General features: G+C 23.0%; 1 protein-coding gene across 1 annotated transcript in view; it reads left to right on the top strand.

Moving 5' to 3' along the window:
* LOC112604164 (acid sphingomyelinase-like phosphodiesterase 3a) overlaps positions 1–14,874 on the top strand; it is a 196,052-nt gene that overhangs the window by 14,023 nt on the left and 167,155 nt on the right. The window contains exon 2 of the mRNA XM_025353067.1: positions 8,366–8,431. The gene's annotated coding sequence lies outside the window, so the exon portion shown is untranslated. The remainder of the gene's footprint in view (positions 1–8,365; positions 8,432–14,874) is intronic.

The following is a 14,874-nucleotide window of genomic DNA, read 5'->3' as shown; positions in this document are numbered from 1 at the left end:
AGGTATTTGAATAAAATAATTCATAATTGTATAATTATAATACATAATATAAGTTGATTAATATTAAATAAGAAAATTTCTTATAAATCAAGCTTAAGTTCTAGTAAAGAAAAAAAAATGTCAAATGGAATTTATTAGGTAATAATAAATTACTGTGTAATCTTCGTTTATTTCTAAAATAAAATATAAAATATAATATAATTTCATAAAAAATGTATTTTAAAATCATTTTTATAATCTTTTAATTAATTTTTGTTTATCTTTCCTAGTTAAAATCTTTAAAAAAAACTTTGCTTTTTTCATCTAGGAAATAATTTTTAATTGTCATATCAATTTAAGCAGCTTAAATAAATATATATAGTCTATACCTACTCATCTAAATTTAGTAATGCTTTAACTTGAATTATAAATAAAAATAACTATACAACATATAGTAAGATCCTATTTTGTAAGTTTTTAAAAATATTTTATGACGCAGAAAATATTTTTCACAAACCTGATGTCTTAAATTTAAAATCCATGGTATTACTCAGGTAGAGAATATAATTTATAAAACTATAATAATTTGAGCTTATTTATTTTACGTTTTTAAAATGTATAATTAATAGAAAAATATTAATTACGTATGCCTTAATTTTTACTCAACACTCAATAAACAATATAAAATACTTATGTTAAAGCATCAAAATATTTTCCAAAAATAAAATTATGTTACAAGTACTAAGTTAAAGTATATTTTTTTTTATTTAGTTCGATAATAGAAGGTTCCTTTTTTAATTAATATTGATTGAATTATGTGTTATTGTTCCACAGTAAAAAATTACAGTTTTATTATATATATTTATAAATATAAAAAACATTATTAAGTGTTTGTTTATTATAATAAATACAATGATTGATTGGATCCACGGTACACATTTATACATTAATCATTGAAAATGATTAAATCGAATTGGTCTTTGAATTATTTATGAGAAGTCAAGATCGAAATGTAAGTTGTACTTTAAAAGTTATATTTATTTTACAGTCCAATGTATCGTATGGAAATATTATCATTTTTATTTTTAATTCACATATTTAGGATGATGAATTAATATAATATCTTATATCTCTAATGATTTTTAATATGTTATTTTTTTTTCTTATATAGATAATCCAGTATTACTTTAAACATATAAATCTTTTAAAATAGGCATATCTATATTTATTGAATAGGTGAAAATATATTGTAAAAATTTTAAATTCATATTGACGTAATAAATAATTTTATTTAATAAAGAATTTTATAAAATTTTAAAATGTATAGAATAATATAATTATTTTTAAACCTTGGGTGTAAATAGCTATTGTTTATGAACTTCTAATTGAAAATTAGTTTTTGATTTCTGAGATTTTTACGAATTTTGTTAAAATTCTGAATTAAAATACTTTAAAAAAAAAAAAAAAACATTGTAGCTAAAAATTTTTCATATTTTTTAATAGAAAATGAACCACTTATTAGGAATTATTTTTATATTTTCGAGCATTTTTACCTTCTCATACATTTATGAAAAAAATAAAAACTAAAATGAAAATTTGCATATTCCTGAAAATAGCTCAGTGAAAGAGTGAAAATATTTTTAAATTAAACTATATATAATTGTGTAAAATAAAAATAGTGAACATTTTAAGTTTCTGTGATTATTTGATTTTGAATCATAAAAAAATAAAAAAATAAATTCAGTCAAAAAAGCTTAGTGTAAAACTTCCTGTTTTTCCTTAATTATAATCTATATTTCTGAATAATTCTAAAAATTAAATAGATATTTTCAATTTTAACTTGTTTTAAGTATAAAATAGATTTATTTTTTTTTTATCTAAAACACCCTCAAAGTTGAAAATCGAAGCATTTTATTGACTACTTATCTTGTATACGGACAAAAGAAAAAAAAACTCTGTTCAGGATCTAAAATGGCAGACAGAAGCTGTCTTTGCTCAGAATCATCTTCCACATATTGTATTGATTTACTTTTGTCTATAAATGTAATCCATCCATTATCATCTACTCAATAATGAGGTACACTCGACACATACTATGCAGCTCATCATGGTATTTTTAGTTAATATTCGATGTATGTTGAAAACGCATTATCTTCCTTGGTCAAATATTTTGAAAATTGAATACAAGGTTTATTTAAATATAATATTTTTCCAAGTATTTTTACATTAGCTAATTATAAAAATAAAGTGTTTAATGAAGTCACAATTTGTACACACTATGAATTACATTTACAATAACATTTTGAAATTTATTAATACCTAATATAACAAACTAACGAATGAAAACCAACTAAATTGTTTAATAAAAACATGTATTCATGATAATCAATGCAATTTACATTATCTATTTTAAATATTATATATAATATAATATAACCAATACCACATAGTATCTTTAATAATAATTTAAAACTATTTCTATGTGTTTCTTATAATTGTCTTCGATTGTGCGAATAGTCTTGTATACGTGGTATGTACCTAATAAATTTTACACCTCGGGTGCACTGCAGTTAACTCTTTAAATATGAGTATTAAACATGCACTTATAAGTGACAAATTTCTTAATCCAATCCATGATTATTTAAGATTACATGCAATAAACATTGCTTCAGACCTTCTTGCTATAAAACTCGGCGTTCATATCATAGCTTCCCACAGTGTTGGGATCTTGTGACTCCGTTTGAACTGTTGAAATGGATGATACATTGATCTCGGTATTATAGAGCAACGCTGTATTATCAGGAAGTGTAACGGTTTCTACAGTGTGATCACCTAGTGCTATCGTTCTATTAATATAGCTTTTCACTTTGTTTTTGACCAGGCAATTTGGCTTGGTTAAGATCAACCAAGTTTCTGAGCCCTTAGTCTCGTTTCTAAAAGTTTATTTTGCAATAATCGGCATAAGTTTGATATTTTACCAGAATACCAGTTAAATTGAGGTTTTCTTCGTCGAATTTTCTAGTTATTTTAACTAATAATCTTACATATGTTTATAGGTGAGTAAGCACATATCATATGAGAGGTGGCCAATATAAAAAGTTTTACGGATCACACGGTTAAATTCAATCATACCAAGAGCTAAAATGCTTATAAATATATTTTGTATAAATTTATATCTAAAAAATTAAAATTCAATATGATAATAATAAGTTAATTTTGATTTTATAAAAAATACGCGAGCCACATCTGATAATTACGAGAGCAACATATGCGAGCCGCAAAAGTTTGGATTGTCAGTATTATATAATAAAAAAAATATATAGAAAAAATAATTTTAAAAAGGGAAAAAATAAGTAACTATTCTGCTATTGTAAGTACAGTAGGAGAATGCTTAGACAGATCCGGTTTTTGTTTTTAGTTTTATAGAAAATAATTACCGTCAAGTTTATATTATTTATTTAAATTGGCATGTATATTGCATAATATAATGACTATTATCAAAAACTTCAGTTAAAATTCAAAGGAATCATTTACATATTTACAAAACTTGAATAGGTCATTAAAGAAGTAGATTTTATCTCAACAACGTTCCATTACTGAATAATGTTAGATTTTCTACAATATAATAATATATACATTGTAATATATTATATATATTATATTTTTGTTATCTAAGCCTATAGTGCTCTCAAAAGTACATGAAAATGAATTCAAACCACACAAAAAAGGTCAGCGATAAAAGTTTTGAGACGCCTTTCAATGGACAAAACACTATTTGTTAAGGACCACATTATTGTTTTGATATGATGTAAAAATAATAAAATAACAAAATTATTGAACGAAATCCCTTTTTACAACTTCCCAGCAGTTACTAAAATATCCATATTTTGCTAGTATGTGGGTTTTTGTTACGTTTTTCTACTATAACTCGGCATATACCGTAACGTACAATGTAGTTTTTATTTAATGTTGTAAAATTATATATATATATTTCACATACTACACTTTAATAGTCCTTAGGTAAAGTTAGGTTAGACTGTGTTTTGGATATAGATAAAAATGAGGAATTAAACTTTACAATACCTAATAATATGATTCATTTCATTTTTGTATATATTTCGGTTATGGTCTGGTTTCTATCGAGTTAGTGCTGTCTCGTGTTAATTGTATACAGAATGATACATCAAGCATGTTAACCTCATTTTTTTTAAAAAAAGTTCTAAAAATCAGATATTGAATCTAATAAAATAAATACTCATAACCATTTCTATGTACATATATTATCTACCATTATATTATAAAAATACAATTGTTAATTATTATACTGTAACGAGTTAAAAATTATAGTGTAATATCAATTCATATAATAAAATATATTGTATATCACAATATATTATAGTATACAGTTAAAACGAACTAAATTCAAATTCAAAAGTGGTACAAATACAATTATAAACAAGTTGATGTTTAGTTATATATTATATTTCTTAGTTTTTATAAACTATAATGACTACGATCAATTATAAAAGTATGTTTTATAATATTCGTTATGTATTATACGTTCATCAAAGTTGTACTATAGTATTCAACGTATACCTAGGGTCGCTTACAAAAAATTATAATGTAATATAACTTCAAATCCATGTTTTGTAATATTTGTACAATAAATATACAGAATAAATTGAATATTTTTACTCGATTTTATGTATGTCAGATTACATAAAAATTTGCTATAGCAAAGTTTTTTTTTTCTGAGAGTCATATTATCTAAAACTAATGTTCATGATTAAATTACTGATAAGCCACTACAAAATAGTTAATTTCGATTAGTATTATTCTGATAACATAAGAAACGTTTATAATTTGTATATAGTGGAAAAATTCAAAAGTTGTATGTAGTACTTATGTGTTCTAATGATCAAAAGTCGAATACAAGTAGAAAATTTTAAATTTTTATTACTTTTTCTAGACTAAAATTAAACACTTCCTATAATCAATGATATAAATATGTGGTTTCACAAATATAAATATCACTGTTCACATTTGGATTTCGTGTAAATTTGTCAGTAATATATAAATGTATTCTTTAATTGAAAAATAAAACCAATAAACTAAATTATTCACAAACAATATCTATATTTTAAATAAGTGAAAAAAGAGTAAATTTAGACTCAATCAAAATATACGTAAAACCAAGTTTTTAATAAATTCAAATGTTTTAAAATGCTTAAACATATTATATAAGCTATAAATATTATCAATTTATCTCTGATATTGAATGTTCTAAATCCTTTAGAATTGGAATAATAAACTATTATAAGTTATAATCAATAATATTGGTATTTTGTTACCAATAAATAACAATATTTTATTGAATTATGATTTTAAATCACTTACTTTTAAGTACATATTTTTTTATTTTAAAAATCTGATGCTGTAAAATTAGTATACATTTATTATTATATTAAATTGGCAGAAGTTAAAAAATGATTCTCTAAGTACCTAAAATTACAAAAAAAAAAAAAAACATACACACTTGACCATTATATTTTGAAAACAAATATGAATATAATTCGTATTATATTATAAAACAAAATAAATACATTAAAAAATATACAAAATACATTTTTTAATAATTATGTATACATTAGCAATATTATATTTTTTTTAAATAAAAATATCGTAAGTATTCTACAGCTGCAAATTACCTAACATAAAGTATTTATGTATAAAAAAATAGCGAGAATATAAAAGAATCGTAAAAATATTTTAGCACTTTTATTCTATTTATATGATTTAAAAACTTTTTACTTTAAAAATATCAAATATATTAAATGTGAGTTATATGAAAATGCATTACTTGTGGGCTGTGAATTCAACTTAATTCTGGTTTTGAGATGTTCATAAAAGAAGATACAAGTATAGGTGTATTATATATATTTGTTCTTATTTAATATTACAATAAAATAAATTATAAGCTTACTCTAGTATTTAAACATTATAATCCAATTTATTGATTTTGACTATGGGCTTTATCACAAAAATTAAGATAATTTTATTATAATAGACGATGTTATTTTTAAATGGTTATTGATTAAATAATAACACATTTATGAATAATCTTATATTTTATAAAAACTAAATAAATATATTTAATTTAAATTAAATACAAAAGTGATGGTTATATTATATTTTATTACATAAATATTTTAAGTAGTAAAATAAAACTGTTTAATTTGTTTTTATATTTATATTAAGTTATATTATAATGATAAGGTGCTTAAATTAGTACATTTTAATTATTCTTTTAAACTAAAAAAAAAACCTTAAGATATTTTAGAGTTTTAAACTTTCACGCAAGATGTTTTTTTTTCGTACTTCTGCTTCATAAAGGAAAATACAATTATAAATATATTTAATTTTCAGATTATTAACTGATCTAACCTTAGATAAAATAAATTAAATAATTTACCATTTTAAATGTGACAAAATATTTAATGAATAATGTTATTTTAATTCAAGTTGAATATATATCTCAGAGTCATTATAAAATGAGATTTTATCTCACTGAACACTTAGCAACATAATATAAAACAACTAATTTCTGTTGTCATCGTTTATTTTATTTCAACATAATGTAATATATAAGTAAATTATTATTAGACAATTGTCATTAAAATATTTTAGTTTGTTTTTTTTGTATTCGTTAAAAATATTGTTTTCTCTAGTATTAGTTTTATTGTGGAGGGAAGGATGAAATGCTGTATTACTGTTGTTTAAGAATATGATCAATCATATTTTTTAAAGAAGATATAGCTTAGCTATATTTCTTATTAAAAACTTAAAATGTTATGTATTTATTGAAAAATATAAGATAATGAAAAAACTTATGCGACCGTGAGTATTATTGGAAAGAAAAAAAATAACAACTCAAAAAACTAAATCCCTATTAGGATCATACATTCTATCGTTTTTATATAGTTTAATTTGTTTGAAAAAAAAATTTAATTTAAATAAAGTTCCATTTATAATTTCACGTACGAAGACCCTTCTGACAATCATTTTGACAATATACCAAGTAGGACAACATACCTTTTGCAGCTAGTATATGATGTATATACAAACGAATTATATTATGTATAATGGTCACATTTAATTTCCATTGGTATAACAATCTGGACCTACATTACGGTCAGTGATCGTAAATAGATCCAGCAGGTAGACCATTTAAGATGTTTATTCAGGTCACACGTCATCCGGGTAAAACCAATATCCCTTAGCCAAATTCGTTATCTCGACAGTGGAAAAACGAATTGCCCAGTTTTTTTTTTATATAACATATACCTACACATCTGGTATAGTTATTTTTTCTTGGTTGTCCAGATTTCGGAGTAATACGTATATATATATTCATAAATATATATATGCGCATAAATACAGAGTGATTCAGTAAGTATAATAACCACCCTACCTATTGTCATATATCTCTAAATTAAGTAATAGATAATAAAAACAATTTATAATTTTTGAGTGTACTAATAATTATTTCTAATTTAATCTAACACAATATATCGTGATTGAAATTATAGTTTGTAGGAATCTAGATGATTATGTTAAATAATTTTGAAATAACAAGTTAATGTACATTGAAATTTCCTAATAAATCATTGAATTATAAATGTTCAAAAAGTATAATAATGGTTCTAGTTTTAAAAAGTAATTGTATAGTTACTTCATAAATTTTATAAGAAATATGAAATTATTAAGACAATATATGACGTTAAAATATGTTTAAGATTTTCAAATACAAGATTATTTGAATAAATGCATGATTTCAAGATAAAATAGAGTGATCATGCAAAAGAATTATCCTGTATAATATGTTCATAATATACACATATAACGATAACGTAAGAATGTATGTGCATTTTGTGGCCGAAATTGAATCGCGACAAAAAATATAACGGTCGCAGTGATGAGGGAGGAGAGGTAAAGTTGGAATAAAATACGGAAATCCGGAAGAGTCGCTTTGCAATTGTTGTAGTGTAGATAGGGAATAGAAAATAAGAGCGAAAAAAAACCTATAAGGTGACTGTTATTCAGGTCTTGTCCCGACGCAACAATCTTTTCACAGTGACATTATTATTTTCTTTTTCACTTCCCTTCCCTCCCATCGCCCCATAATTTTTTTCTCCCTCTTTTTACCTCTTTAAGGTCGACAGCAGTGACTGTCGTTAAGACGTATATAGTGGAAAATTGAATTCGGATGTGTCTTTTTCCTCAGTATCCGATAGAGAGACTTCCTTCACACTAAAAATCGTAAATTTTTATGATGTAAAAACGTCACAGGCACGAGAATAAGCCTATGTTTTTCTTTTTTTTTCAGAATCTATTACATATGCGTCGTGGGACTTGAACATCGATCAGACTAACTGGTACTGCAGAATAACCGGTAAATATGAAATACGTGCTTTTCATTCATCTTTCCCAAATACACATACACACAAATACACCGAGACTCTATATTCATTTTTTTTTTTTTTTTTTTTGATTAATTATTTCAAATATTTTTCGAAATTCCTAAACGTGTCAGTAATTTTTTAGTGAAGTTATAATTTTTTATTAAATTTTAAAATTATGTTCAGCACTAAAAGTCTTGAATTATATTAAAAAGATCATTACAAAATATGTATTACAATTAGAACACTTTTTAATAATAGTTTATTATATTATGTTAAATAATTACCCAGTTAATGATGAAATTAAAATATCCAGCGAAAAATGAATACAATATTGTATTTTATCATCGTATTTTAATACTCATATTAAATATTATTGTTTACTGTAAAAAAAAAAAATACATAACTTGTACAGTTCAATTTTTGACGTACAACCTTTGTTGAACCTTGCTAGGTTTCGTTTCAAACCATATAATAACTCAACAATGACTTGGGCCAATCTATATACAAATATAAATCAACAATGAATTTTTATTTATGCTGTAGTTTATGATCAATTAAACTAAAAATATTCATAAGCAATATTTTAATGATTTATTTTTATACTATTCAACTGCTGACTACAAAATGTTTATGATTAATTATTTTCTCTGTGTCATTAAATATTAATGCCCAGATATATTATTTACTACTATACCTACATTTCGTATACGTAATATGCTGTATTATACATTGAAAATGTTTTTAAACTGTCTAATAAATCATCAATCACATTACGAAAAATTATATTTTTAAGCTACCTATTGGTTTTAAACAATACATAATATCAAATGTATAAAAACAAGTATGAAAATATTTTTAAATCATCTATTTGAGCGGCTATTTATTTATTGATTTGATTACATTGCTTGTATACTTAGAAGTCAAACAATAATTTAAAATTTTTATGCCATTTCAAGTATATGAAAATAAATACAATGTATTTACCATTATAATATAAATTTATTAAAATATAATAAACAATGAATTAACTAATAATTAATTAAACAATTATTTGTCTTTTGGTAGATAAATGTTGGGTTTATATTACTAAGTATTATTATGTTTGATGTTTATATTATATTTTTATTTTTTACCTGTTGTGAAAACTAATAATAAATGAATAATTATATGGTTTTTTTTATTTCTGCAAAAATTATATTTATTAGTCTTAGTTTTATTAGTAAATTATGAAAAATAATATTGTACATTAAATTACATTAGGATAAAATAAAACAAACTTTATTCCTTTTAGTATTAAGATTATAAATCTATTTCTATACTTTACTTTTTAACATTTATACAAATATGACAGGGAAATTTTATGAGTTTTTTTTTTGTTTCTATAATTTAGTTAAAGTTAAAACTGTCTACATTTGCATCATATAATATTGATAAGGTGTTTAAATTTCTTTAAAATAACCTAACTGCTAGTTTTTAATAGTTTGTTTACTTTAAAATATCATCATGCAAAAATAATGTAGTTTTTTAATAAATTAATATAAAATCTATTAATCTATTATTTTTGTAAATGTTATAAAAAAAAAACTGAATAATACAATTCTGATATAATAGAACATAATATACATAATTAAATGGCGTATCTTACTATAAAAATAAATATCAATAACTTAAATTTATTTTTATTTTTTATTTTATTTTTATAACATAAAGAAGATTAAAGAATTATATAAAAAATAATTTCATCAATAATAAACCATCGAAAAAACTTAACATTCATTTAAAGTTTGATGCACAACTTAAGTGAATTTTTATGTTAAATTATGTAAAAAGTATTTACTTTCTTGGTAGAATAATTTTAGAATAATTCATATGAATTCAGTACAATATTTGTAAAATAGGTGTATTGTATTGTATAAAATCAAATAGTCAATTTATTTAATATACCTATATAATACGCTCACTTAAATATACAATGTACCATTCGAATTTTTAAAATTAAATAGTCTCTATTTTGTGGATACATTAACAAACAGGAAATTGATAAAAATAAACCAAACAACTTTTTTTTTTTGTATATCAAAAAATATTAAGTTGTAATATACTTAATATAAATCATGTTTATACTTCTCTCTTTTAATTTTTAATTTTTATTAATATTAATGCTTTTTATATATCTGTGAGTATGTAGTGAATGTCAATAATGGTTATTGATACGGCACACGTTGTCTGTCGATCATAAATAAAAGTTCAACACTGTATTATGTTGTGAATATTCGTTGTATATATTCTATTGATACATTTATATATATATATATGTATAAATATATACAATTGTATAGGGATTGGGGATTGAGGTTGGGCGGTCGGTTCGCCTTCGGGCCCCTTACAATAATGGACTGTTGTATTGTGTCTAACGGATATACATGGGGTGGGTTCGAGTTCAGTCACGTCGCGCCCGTTCAAACAAGTGGCGTTCGATCGTGGAATTCGACAGGACTAAAAAGGCTCGATGGTGAGGGGGGGGGGGGAGTCAAAGGAGTTTGCCCTAGGAAGAGCAATTTTACTAAAACGCTATTGAACGATTGGTCGATGCGTCGGGTAGATCGTCGCCGAACGGCGTTATCGTACAGTGTCCGGTCCGTCGATCGGTGCGGCGTTTGAATCGCCGTATCGCGGCAGCGTCGATGCGTCGGATGAATAGTTGTAGAACGGTAATTCCTTGCTTTGGTCTTGGATTCTTTCTGACTGCCTTGAACTGTTTTTATGTTACTAGACAGATGAATGAATGGGAGTGAACTAAATATAGTGTCAGTGCACCGGTATATATATATACCAGTCGGGCTATCTATACCGGTGCTGATTGGTCGATTTCGGTTAATATGTCAGATAAAAACTTCACTGTTGTCCAGTTGTTTCTCCTTGGTCGGTGTACTTTTTATCTGTAATAATACTGAGCTAAGCTTGTTGTCTTTTTCGAACCAATCTACTATGTTATAAGTTTTGTCTTCATTTATTATGTTAGTCTTGAGAAAGACCTTTTGGTGTTGGTATTTGTTCCGTAACATTATCTACTCTTATTTTAAAATTATATCCAAATATACCTATTATTAGTAACCATTAAATATTTGTGATTTATTATTTAGTAATGTTCCTCAAATAATTAAGGTAAAACATATTTTAAATAAATATTAAATAATATTTTATTTGTTTTTTTAAATTAAATACAGAACAAGAGAATAAATATTTAATTTTTTTTTTAATTTTAACTTAGGTATTTTTTTTCTGATCACTATTTAGAGTTTTTTTTTTAGTCTTTCAAACTTTTCAAATTTTTCAAGTAGTCTTTATCATCGCTTGAAAATCAAGCGTAGTCGGCACTTTGCTAAAGTAAATTTCTCAGATATTGTACTTGATTTAATGATAAACGTAAAGAATGGTTGAAGATATCTCATCTAATTTATTTGTTATATATATATACATACATAAACTACATAATCATTAGATATTGATAAATTCTATGTCATTATTATTTAACACGTAAAATATAATGTCTTTAAATTCATACTGATGTTTCTTATTATAATATCGCATTCATTGTAGATGCATTGTTCTTTTCCCAACAAAATAATCTTAGATTATTATCAGAACTACTGAAATAAATGCGTTATTTGTAGATGTATCCAAAACTTATAATATTTAAGTAATATGATGTGTTTGCTACTCTACACAAATCAAAAATATTCCTCGATTTTCTGTAGCAGTCCTAATGGCTTGCATTGCAATATGATTACGTACATTATAGACATTGTAGTATGTATAAACATTATTTTACCTACTGTACGTATCTAGAGGTTTTCTAAGAGGTTTTTATCTTATTTCAGTGGAAAATGGAAACTTTTAAATAACTACTATACTAAAAAAGTACAATACACATATTTTATATATTATATACTGTAAAATGTATACGTACACTGCACACAAAATGTAATATCACTCTTAAGTCTTGACGTAATGTGTGTTTGTCATCGTTTACAAACTGTTAATATAATGTTTATTTTTTTCAGAACTACAATTTATTTTCATATTGAATTTGTGGTAGATAGTTTTTAAAACTATTTCTCTAGTAGTAATAATAATAAACAAAAAAAAAAAAAAAATTTCATGAACTATTAATATTCACTTTTTTATTTATATAACTGATATTCCAAATTTTTAATAGTGTTGTTAGCAAACACTGACATTATGGTAGTTTTAATAATAGGTTTAATTAAGTGTTTTTTTTTTTTTTTTTTTTTTATGTAACTCAAAAATGAATAACCGTAGATACTTTTCATCAAATATGTATATTATTATTTTATTTACGATTGAATTTTAAATATATTTTGATTATTTTTGAGCAATTAAAAACATCAGAAAATTTTTATTTTTTTTTAGATTAAAAATTATTTTCTGGATAGACGTGCTTGAAAATATAATTTAAAGCTCTTCATATGTCCTTAATGTCTCGATCAAAAAACTAAAACAATTTATAGTTAAAACATTATTTTATAAACGTTTTAAGTTAGACTATTGACATAACTTATAAAAATCGAGAAAATAAGTCAATCATTTTGTAGTGAAAAATGTATTAAATATATATTTTTTATATCTAAAATTTGAAAAAAATAATACAAAATTCTTAATTTTTTTTAATCTAAGTATAAAAAACTATTTGTTTCAAGGATTGGTGTTAATTATTTTGTTTTAATTTAAAAGCATTATTCCTTAAAACTAAAAATTTTTACGTGTATTATATTATTATGCATTTTCTACATGCAATAACGCTGTTTCTTTATTTTAAGATGATATTATTTATTTATAGTAAGAATTTTTTTTTTATTATTTTACAACAATCACAAAAAAATATATAACATTTTGAGTTTTTTAAGTCTATATTATTATATGGTATAAATTTATATTATTATAATAAAATACTAATAATATAATAAATGCAATATTTCAAGAAAAAATATATTAATCTGCTATACTATTAAAAGTTAAATAAACGACTTTAATATTTATATTAAAAAACATATCACGAAAATTTTTTAGTGATATAGGCTGACGACCATCTCTACTCAGTATCGTTTTTTTTGTGTACAATAATACATTATGAGTTTAAATTAAATACATCTATAATAGTGACCTACTTGACACTTAATGTAGACAGAGTAATGCAATACCCATTTATTTTGTTAATGAGTTTTTTTTGAACTTTTAAGCATACCTATTATTTATATTTCAAATATTTAGATTTCTTTTTGAGATTTAATGAGTATTCAGTAAAAAATTAAACTTTTTTATTTTGAATGAAGACTAATCTTTTTACTGTTTCTCAATGGTAAATACTTTGATTTATTTTTATATTTTAATTTATATATGAAATTCAGTCAAGTAGTTTATTTAACTTATAATTTAGGGGCCAACTATAAAGATTTTAAAATTAATTAATATTAGTATGTTTTAGTTTTATAAATTATACAAATTATCCAAATATAATAATAAGTAGTGACTAAAATAAATACTAAATTTATTAATTTTTAATAAGGAATATTATCCCCAATATACAAAGTTAAATAACTCAATAATTTTTCGTTTAAATTTGATCTAGAAGCGTCAAAATCTTTAAAAATATTTAATTACATATCATTTTCAGAAAAAGTGTATTTTATGTTTAAAATTTAAAGTTTGCATCTTCATATAATACCTTTTCAATCATATAAATTAAAATATATATTTTAAGTACACATATTTAAAAATTCTAACCATCAGGATTTGAATGAATGTAGTATTAAAAAATAGAAGTAGGGTAAACGTAAATCATCCTGTATATTAGATGTTCTTTCTTTTTTTTTTTGTATAACGTGTATTAGTTGTGAGTTGGGTAAGAGGCCTAGTTTGTTCGCATGTTTGGTATCATATTAATAATGATGCATGTATGTTTTCTTGATATTTATTCACTGAATTCATACAACTGATTTATGTTAACTTCATAAAAAGTAAATAATTTTATATAGCAGTTTTCATTCAAAAGGATAATTTATTATAATTTTTATTTGAAATTAAATAATATATTTATATCTAAGTGAATAATCGTTGGACTTTTTGTAAATATATAATATATATATATTTGCATTGTGAGAGATTTTACTTAAAAAAATATATATACAAATGCTAAAATAGCATGATTATTATAAACTAAAGATGAATAGAATTTAATTTTTAGACGTAATACTTAAAAATCTAATTGATTTGACTAAGTTGCTAAGTTTAATTTAATATTTCATTATTGAGTTTTTGACTTTAAATGTTGAAGTTAAATAAATTAGTTAGAAGAGGAAACTAATATCATCTATATTGATTTCAAATATACAGTTAAGTCGGTTAAAAAAAA

The sequence above is a fragment of the Melanaphis sacchari genome, unplaced genomic scaffold (genome assembly GCF_002803265.2).
Source record: "Melanaphis sacchari strain LSU unplaced genomic scaffold, SCAv2.0 Contig11_pilon_pilon, whole genome shotgun sequence".
In the NCBI taxonomy this organism is placed as follows: domain Eukaryota; kingdom Metazoa; phylum Arthropoda; class Insecta; order Hemiptera; family Aphididae; genus Melanaphis; species Melanaphis sacchari.
The sequence above is the reverse complement of the archived record's forward strand: the minus strand, read 5'-3'. Positions and strand labels throughout refer to the sequence as shown.